A 9,388-nucleotide genomic window follows, 5' to 3' on the forward strand; every position below is an offset into this window, starting at 1 on the left:
TCCTCTTCTTCTTCTTCTTCTCCTTCTTCTTCTCTTCCTTCATTTCCTACTTCTACTCCTCCTCCTCCTCCTCCTCACCCTTCTTCTCCTTCTCCCCTCCTCCTTTTTCTCCTTCTCCTCTTCCTCCCTCTCCTTCTCCTTCTTCTCCTCCTCCTTCTCCTTCTTCTCCTCCTCCTTCTTTTTCTCCTTCTCCTTCTTCTCCTCCTCCTCCTTCTTCTCCTTCTTCTTCCCGGCTCCACCATCTCTTCCTCTGTTCCAAGAGATTTTCAAAAGGAAAGAGGGGAGAGAAAGAGAGACAGGAAGGTGGAGAGAGAAGAGAGATACAGAGACAGAGAGAGAGTTTATTTTCTCTGTGTACAAGCAAAGACAGGCGAACCAAAACAAAGACTTTCTTTTTATCTTCTTTTTTTCATTTTTCTTTCATTTCTGTCTGTTGTGGATGTTTTCTTTTTCTCTATATCTCTTTTTCTTTTCTTCGCAGAACATTTTCCGATTTTTTTTTTTTTTTTTTTTTTTTTTTTTTTTTTTAAATGTTCGAGCGTTTTTTTGTTTTTGTTTTTTTTTTTGGTTTTTTTTTTCAACATTTTTTATTCAGACAAAGGTTTACAGATACAGAATTTATATGTTTTGTGCATTAGAAAGTATAGGGTAGGCATATAATTAAGTTCTAAGTACTGACAAATCTATAACAGCAAAACAATATATGTTCAATGTCAAAGTTCCAAGGTATCATTGAAAAGCTTAATCTTGTATCAAACAATTATAAAGTGCCCATTTTTCCACAAATTTGTTATATTCCATAGTTATGTTAAAGGCATACTTGTCTATTTCATATGCCTGTTTAAGGTCCTTTTTGAACATTTGTAATGTTGGTTTTACTTTGTTGATTCTACATTTGTATATATAGAATTTAGCTGTCAATAAGATATAAGAGAAACATTCATCAGTTTTCATTTTGTTATGTCCAAAAAGCACCAGTGTGTCATTCAGGTTAAGTCTATCACAATGTAAACACTTTTCTTTTAAATATCTCACAAACTCCTTCCAAAAATGTTGTACATGGTTACATTCCCATAAATAATGCAGAATTGTATCTCTTTCATCCTTACAAAAATTACACATGTTATGTGGGAGTATTCCCATCTTCATCAAAACCGAATTTGTCACAAGAATATGGTAATTAATTTTCATCTGGAACCATTTCAACCTTATTTCATGGATTTTTTTTGTATTGAAAAAAATGTTTTTCCAATCAAGCTTGTTTTCAAAAATCAAGTCCCAATTTTTACAGGCATTTGGCTTTTCTGGTTTTCCAATTATTATTTCGTAGAAACATTTCGTTCCTCTTGGGGCCTTTATCATTGCAGTGTATGCTTTATTAAAGCTGATTCCATTGTGATCATTGTTTTCAAATGTTATGGTTTTTTCTCTTAAAAAACTTTTAACTGAATTAACACAACCAAAGAATTCTAACATTGGGACTCGATTTTCAATTTTATCTTGGATTTCTTGAATATTGAAAAAATGTCCATTCCCTTTCACAATGTCTCTCACATAATAAACATCTTTTCTGACCCAGTCTTCAAAATACAAGACTTTACCATCAATCTTAAATTTGTTATTGAAAAACAAAGGTTCCATCAGGATATCTTGCTCAACATGTATATCAGTTTTGTCATAAAATTCTGTGTAGCTACGAAACACATCTTTCCAAAAGGGGTTTATTATACGTCTTCCAACTGTAAGAACTACTGGGCCATATTCTTGTAACATTTCAACTTCTGGACATTCTTTTGATAATATAATTTTCCATTTTGGACGATACGACATATTGTAGCATTTTTTCAACCATGTGAGTTTTAAAGCTTTTATAAATGATAGAATATGTGGAATATTTATACCTCCGTTTTGTACACTGTGCACTGCCACTGATCTTTTAACTTTGTCCTTCTTTTTATCCCATACAAAATTAAAACACATTTTTTGCAATTCTTGAATACTGTTATCTGGTGGATTTGGAAGCATAATCCATAAGTAAATTAATTTTGACAAGATAATCGACTTAAGGACAGCTACTCTTCCTAGAGGTGTAATTGGTCTTTTTATCCACACGTTAAACAGTTTTTTTGTTTCATTGAACTTATCAGTTATATTTAAATCTATTATATTACTTAAATCATTAGTAAACCAGAGCCCAAGGATTTTAAACTGTGGTGGATTCCAATTCATTTTCAAATTTGATAAATAAACTTTATCACAATTACGCTTATTTCCCAGCCATACATTGCATGTTTTTTCGTGATTTAATTTGAGTCCTGAGACTGTTTCAAAATCTTCTAGTTCTTTGAACAGTTCTCCATATGATTTTTTGTCACCCTCTAAAAAATAAGACGTATCATCAGCAAACTGGCTAATCTTAAATTCTACCTCTGATATCTTAATACCTTTTATGTTTGTATTTTGACGAATTTTACAAGCCATTATCTCTGCGCACAAAATAAACAAATATGGCGAGAGTGGGTCTCCCTGTCTACAGCCTCGTTCAATCTGTATACTTGTAGATACTTTACCATTAACTACTATTGAGGATTTCATATTGGTGTAGAACGCTTTTACCCATCTACGAATATCCTCACCAAAACCCAAATGTTTTAAAACTTTATGCATATATTTCCAACTAACTGAATCAAAAGCCTTTTCAAAGTCTATTGAAACTAATAGTCCTGGTAGATTTTTTTACCTTCAAGTAATAGATTATATCATAAATAAGCCTTAGATTATCTCCTATATATCTGCCAGATACAAAACCCGTTTGATCTTCATTAATAAGTTTATCCAGGACTGTTTTCATTCTATTTGCGATGCAGGTAGAGCCAATTTTATAAGTTACGTTTAACAGTGATATTGGACGCCAGTTTTTAAGATATTCTCTGGGTTTATCTCCTTTTGGTAGGCAAATTATGATACCTTCTCTCTGTGTAATGGACATCTCTTTTTTCTCAAACCCTTCATTTAAAGATCGTACAACAATACCACCTATCTGTTTCCAGAAAAATTTGAAGAAATCAACTGTCATTCCATCTGTTCCTGGGCTTTTACCATTTTTCATATTTTTTAGTGCTAGTGATGCCTCTTTCAAAGTTAATTTACCTTCTATCGAGTTGGCTTCTGTCTCTGTTAGTTTAGGCGAATTATTAACGTACTTTTCTAACTTAATGTCTTTTACTTCCTGCTCCTCATACAATTTGTTGTAATACTCTTTCGTTTCTTGCAGCATATCTTCTATCTTATCTAAATTTCTACCATTCTTAGATACTAGTTTAAACATTTGTTTGCTAACATAATGTCTCTTTTCAAGGTTACAAAAATATTTTGATACCTTTTCTCCTTCCGCTGCCCAACTAGCTTTGCTTCTTAACAATATTTCTTGTATTTTAGTTTTTCTTAGTGTAATTAAACTATTCTTCTTCTCTTGTTCGAGAATTTTTGTTTGTAAGCAAGTTGACGTGTTTGTTGTGATGGCTCCGTGTGAGTGTCGTCCCAGGGGAAAGGAAAGGGATGTATCTGGATACATTGGGAAGGAGAAAGAGAGAGAGAGGGGGGAGGGAGGGTGTGGGGGGAGGGAAGAAGGAGAGATGGAAAGAGAGAGAGAGAGTGGGAGTGGGAGGAGGAGGGAAGAGGAATGGGAGATGTGAGAGAGAGACAGAGAGAGAGAGACAGAGAGAGAGACACAGAGAGAGACACAGAGAGAGAGACACAGAGAGAGAGAGAGACTAGACAGACAGACAGAAAAACAGACAGACAGAGACAGACAGACAATCAGATTCCAGATGGTTAAATGTTCACAAGTCATCAGACTCCTAACATTGTCAACAATAACACAGAGAGAGAGAGAGAGAGAGAGAGAGAGATTCCAGATGGTCACAAGTCACCAGACTCCTAACATTGTCAACAATAACACAGAGAGAGAGAGAGGGAGGGGGAGAGAGAGAGAGAGAGAGAGAGAGAGAGAGAGAGAGAGAGAGAGAGAGAGAGAGAGAGAGAGATGAAAACAAACGAAATTCTAGTTACCCATGGCAATGAGTTTCGGATACTTTTTCTTTTCTTTTCTTTCTTTTTTTTCTTTTCTTTCTTTCTTTCTTTTCTTTTCACCCACACCCTGGGGTGAGAGAGAGAGAGCGTGGAGACAGTGACGGAGAGAGAGAGAGAGAAGGACGGGGAGAAAGGGGAAGAGGGAGAAGGGAGAGAGAGGGGAGAGCGAGAGGAGGGGCGGAGGAGAGTGGAGAGCGCGTGTGTCAGCTGGTGCGTTTCCTTGTTGAAAATCACGAATAACACACACACACACACACACACACACACACACACACACACACACACACACACACACACACACACTCACACTCACACTCACACACACACACACACACACACACACACACACACACACACTCACACACACGCACACTCACACTCACACACACACACGCACGCACACTCACACTCACACACACACACACACACACACACACACACGCACGCACACTCACACACACACACACACACACACACACACACACACACACACACACACACACACACACACACACACACTCACACACACGCACATACACGCACTCACACTCACACTCACACACACACACGCACACTCACACTCACACACACACACGCACGCTCACACACACTCACACACACACACACACACACACACACACACAATCATTATCATTATCATTATCATTATAACCATGCTGCACTTCATCCAGTGATAGGCTCTCCGCAGGGGCTGACCGGCGCCTTGTTGGGTTTATGTACATGTAGTACATGAACTGTTATGTTTCTCCTTTAACTCAGTACGGCCAGTCCTCTCTTCTCCTCTACACAGATCCCTCGGATGTCCAGTGTGTGTCTGAATGACCCAAACTTTAGCTTCCGTCGTCAGAATTGTGGTATTCTTTGTCAACATTCACCTCTTCAGTATAAGAGCCTTCCGCTTGCAATATTTTGATGGCGGTAATTGGGGTGAAACGCTGTTAACGTCGTCTCTTTTGCCGTTCGTATGGAGAGAGTTAACTGTGATTATTACCGCATGTGTGTATGGCTGTGATAGTGTGTGCATGATTTACTCCAAATTGCTTTTTTAAGGGTTTCTGTTGTTGCTGTTGTTCTCGACTGTGATTATTGATTGTAATGAAGGTTTGCCCTCGGTTTACATCTTAATACGGTTTGTCTATATACATGTTGAATGACTGTGATTTTCTTGTGTTGTTGGGGTTTTTTTTCCTGTTTTACACCACATATGAAATTCTCTTGTTGAGATGATAAAGTATTCGGTATTCTAGTTTAGGCGGAAGGGGGTGGCCGAATGGTTAAGACACTCCTCTGCCAACACAGTGTCCGTGAGAGTGTTGGTTCGAATCCAGCTGTCGTCCTTTCTCCTAAGTTTGACTGAAGAATCAAACTGAGCGTCAAGTCATTCGGGTGAGAAGATAAATCGAGGTCGCGTGTGTGCGGCAACACGCACATGGCACACAGAAAAGAAAAAAAAAAAAGAACCCACGGCAACAAACTCTGGCGAAATTCCTAAGAATAAATGCACTCTGTCTGTATGGTCTGCAAAAATTATTCATACACTCAACGCCTGACTTGTGCGTTGGGTTATGCCGCTGTCAGGCATAGATGCCCAGCAGATGTGGTATAGCGTATATATATATATATATATATATATATATATATATATATATATATATATACATATGGAGTGATGGCCCAGAGGTAACGCGTCTGCATAGAAAGCGAGAAAATCTGAACGCGCTGGTTCGATTCACGGCTCAGCCGCCGATATTTTATCCCCCTCCTCTAGACCTTGAGTGGTGGTCTGGACGCTAGTCATTCGGATGAGGCGATAAACCGAGGTCCCGTGTGCAGCATGCACTTAGCGCACGTAAAAGAACCCACGGCAACAAAAGGGTTGTTCCTGGCAAAATTCTGTAGAAGAATCCACTTCGACAGGAAAAACAAAACAAAACTGCAGGCAGGAAAAAAAAAAAAAAAAAATGGGTGGCGCTGTAGTGTGGCGACGGGCTCTGTCTCCCTGGGGAGAGCAGCCCGAATTTCACACAGAGAAATGTGCTGTGATAAAAAGAAATGCAAACACAAAATATGGATTTGTCCGAACGTAGCGGCGACTCCTTTTAGTTTCAGTAGCACAAGGAGGCGTCACTGCGTTCGGACAAATCCATATACGCTACACCACATCTGCCAAGCAAGATGCCTGACCAGCAGCGTCGCCCAGCGCGCTTAAGTCAGGCCTTGAATCCTCCTCGAGAAACTGAAACTGAAATGATAGGCATCTACCTCGTTGTTTTCTTCTTGTTGTTATTGTTGATATTTCTTCCTCTCCGCACCCCCCCCCCCCCCCCCCTCACCCCCCTCTTCCCCCCCGTTCCCCGCCCTGCAGACGCGGTGTAGCGCGTATGAATCAGCCCGCACCCTCTGACACCTCCTTGAAACTGAATCGGAAACTGAAACTGACAGGAACCGCTCCTAACAAATGCGACTCGACTCAGCGTCCTTTACTTGGTGATCTCCCAGCGATGACTGCCGTGAATGAGTTGATTAGTTAGTGGCCGTCTAAGCATTTCCCCAACAGTTATCAAGGGATGGGTGTTTTGGGGGGATGGGGTGGTAGGGGAGTTGGGGGGGAGGGGGGTGGTGGAGAGGGGAGTAGTAGCTATAGGTGACGATGATGATGGTGATGACTATGGTGGTGGTGGTGGAGAGGGGAGAAGTAGCTATGGGTGACGATGGTGGTGGTGATGACGATGGTGGTGGTGGTGGTGGTGGTGGAGAGGGGAGAAGTAGCTATGGGTGACGATGGTGGTGGTGATGACGATGGTAGTGTAGGTGACGATGATGACGGTGATGACGATGGTGGTGTTGGGGGCGGGGGGGTGGGGGTGGAGAAGGAGGTAGTTGCTGTAGGTGACGACGATGATCGTGATGACGATGGTGGTGTTGGGGCGGGGGGGTGGGGGTGGAGAAGGAGGTAGTTGCTGTAGGTGACGACGATGATCGTGATGACGATGGTAGTGTTGGGGGGCGGGGGTGGGGGGGGTGGGGTGGAGAGGGGAGTAGTAGCTATTAGTGACGATGATGATGGTGATGACGATGGTAGTGTTGGGGGGCGGGGGGGGGGGGGGTGGAGAGGGGAGTAGTGGCTATTGGTGACGATGATGATGGTGATGACGATGGTAGTGTTGGGGGGGGGGGGTGGAGAGGGGAGTAGTGGCTATTGGTGACGATGATGATGGTGATGACGATGGTGGTGTTGGGGGCTGGGGGGGGGGGGGGGAGAGGGGAGTAGTAGCTATTAGTGACGATGATGGTGATGACGATGGTGGTGATGACGATGGTGGTGGTGGTGGAGAGGGGAGTAGCAGCTATGGGTGACGATGATGGTGATGACGATGGTGGTGGTGGTGGTGGAGAGGGGAGTAGTCGCTATGGGTGACGATGATGATGGTGATGACGATGGTAGTAATGGTGGTGTTGGTGGTGGTGGAGGGGGGAGTAGTCGCTATGGGTGACGATGGTGGTGGTGATAACGATGGTAGTGTTGGGGGGGGGGGGCAGTGGTGGTGGAGAGGGGAGTAGTAGCTATGGGTGACGATGATGATGGTGATGACGATGGTGGTGGTGATGACGATGGTGGTGGTGGTGGAGAGGGGAGTAGTATCTATGGGTGACGATGGTGGTGGTGGTGGAGGGGGGAGTAGTAGCTATTGGTGACGATGGTGATAGTGATGACGATGGTAATGGTGGTGGTGGTGGTTGTGGGTGGTGGAAAGTCTTTCTCTTCCTGCCTTGGACCGGGAATATCCACAGCTTTATACTACTACTACTACTAATAATAATAATGGTATTTATATAGCGCTGAATCTTGTGCAGGGACAAAATCAAAGCGCTTTCACACCATTCACACGCAATACAGAATGAGTAGTGCTTACAACAAGGCATGGACGTTCACCTTAAGGGCAACTTTTTTTTTTTTTTAAAGATATTCAAAATTCGAATAACACAGGAAATATTCCCAGTCAGGTGATGCTAACAGATGATGAATATATATACAAACAAGATTAGGAAAATTTGTTTATGAATGCTGCTGCAGTTCATTGCATTAACTGATTGATTAATGGTGTGTTTTCCGTTCATTCATTCATTTACCATTGCACTTGTGTCTTATAAACCTTAAGGTTTCATGACAATAAAATCTATTCTATTCTATTCTATTCTATTCCGCCAGTCAGTCAGACAGAGGGGAGTGGAGGAGGAAGAAATGTGAGGTATATAACCAACCGCTCAGACCAGACCAGACCTACCTGCCACTGGGAGGAGGGTTGGGGGTGAGAACGTGTGTGGATGAGAGGTGTGAAACTTACGTGCTTGTAATGAGATCACCGAGTGTCAATCAGTGCCTTAATTGTTTAAAAGGTGTGTGTGTGTGTGTGTGTGTGTGTGTGTGTGTGTGTGTGTTGTGTGTGTGTGTGTGTGTGTGTGTGTGTGTGTGTTGGGTTGGAGGGGTGGGATGGGGTGTAGTGGAGGGAGAGTGGGGGGGGAGAGGATACGTTGAGCTTGTAGGTGGTGTGAGTGTGTGGGGTAGTAAGGTGTGGTGAAGTTGGACGCTCACGCTCACGTTCGTGTGTGTGTGTGTGTGTGTGTGTGTGTGTGTGTGTGTGTGTGTGTGTGTGTGTGTGTGTTGTGTGTGTGTGTGTGTGTGTTGTGTGTGTGTGGTGTGTGTGAGTGTGTGTGTGTGTGGTGTGTGTGTGTGTGTGTGTGTGTGTGTGTGGTGGGTTGGAGGGGTGGGATGGGGTGTAGTGGAGGGAGAGTGGGGGGGGAGAGGATACGTTGAGCTTGTAGGTGGTGTGAGTGTGTGGGGTAGTAAGGTGTGGTGAAGTTGGACGCTCACGCTCACGTTCGTGTGTGTGTGTGTGTGTGTGTGTGTGTGTGTGTGTGTGTGTGTGTACATGCGTGCGCATGTTTCTTCGTGAGGGATAGAGGATTGAGAGAGACAGACAGACAGACATGTACAAGCAGAGACAGAGAGACCGTTAGATACAGAAAGAGAAAGAGAAACGGAGTCACAGAGAGAGAGAGAGAGAGAGAGAGAGGGCGGGTGGGGGGAGGGGGTGGGCGGGGGTGGGCAGACGAAAGAGCGAGACGGTGAGAAACACACACAGAGAAAAGGAGACGGAGACAGAGACAGTGATGCAGAGAGAGAGAGAGACACAGAGAGAGAGACAGACAGACAGACAGACGGAGTCGTATCTCATTCGTGATTTGCAACAAGGCAACCACCATGTACCAGCTG

Source organism: Babylonia areolata, chromosome 24, assembly GCF_041734735.1.
Source record: "Babylonia areolata isolate BAREFJ2019XMU chromosome 24, ASM4173473v1, whole genome shotgun sequence".
Taxonomy (NCBI): Eukaryota; Metazoa; Mollusca; class Gastropoda; order Neogastropoda; family Buccinidae; genus Babylonia; species Babylonia areolata.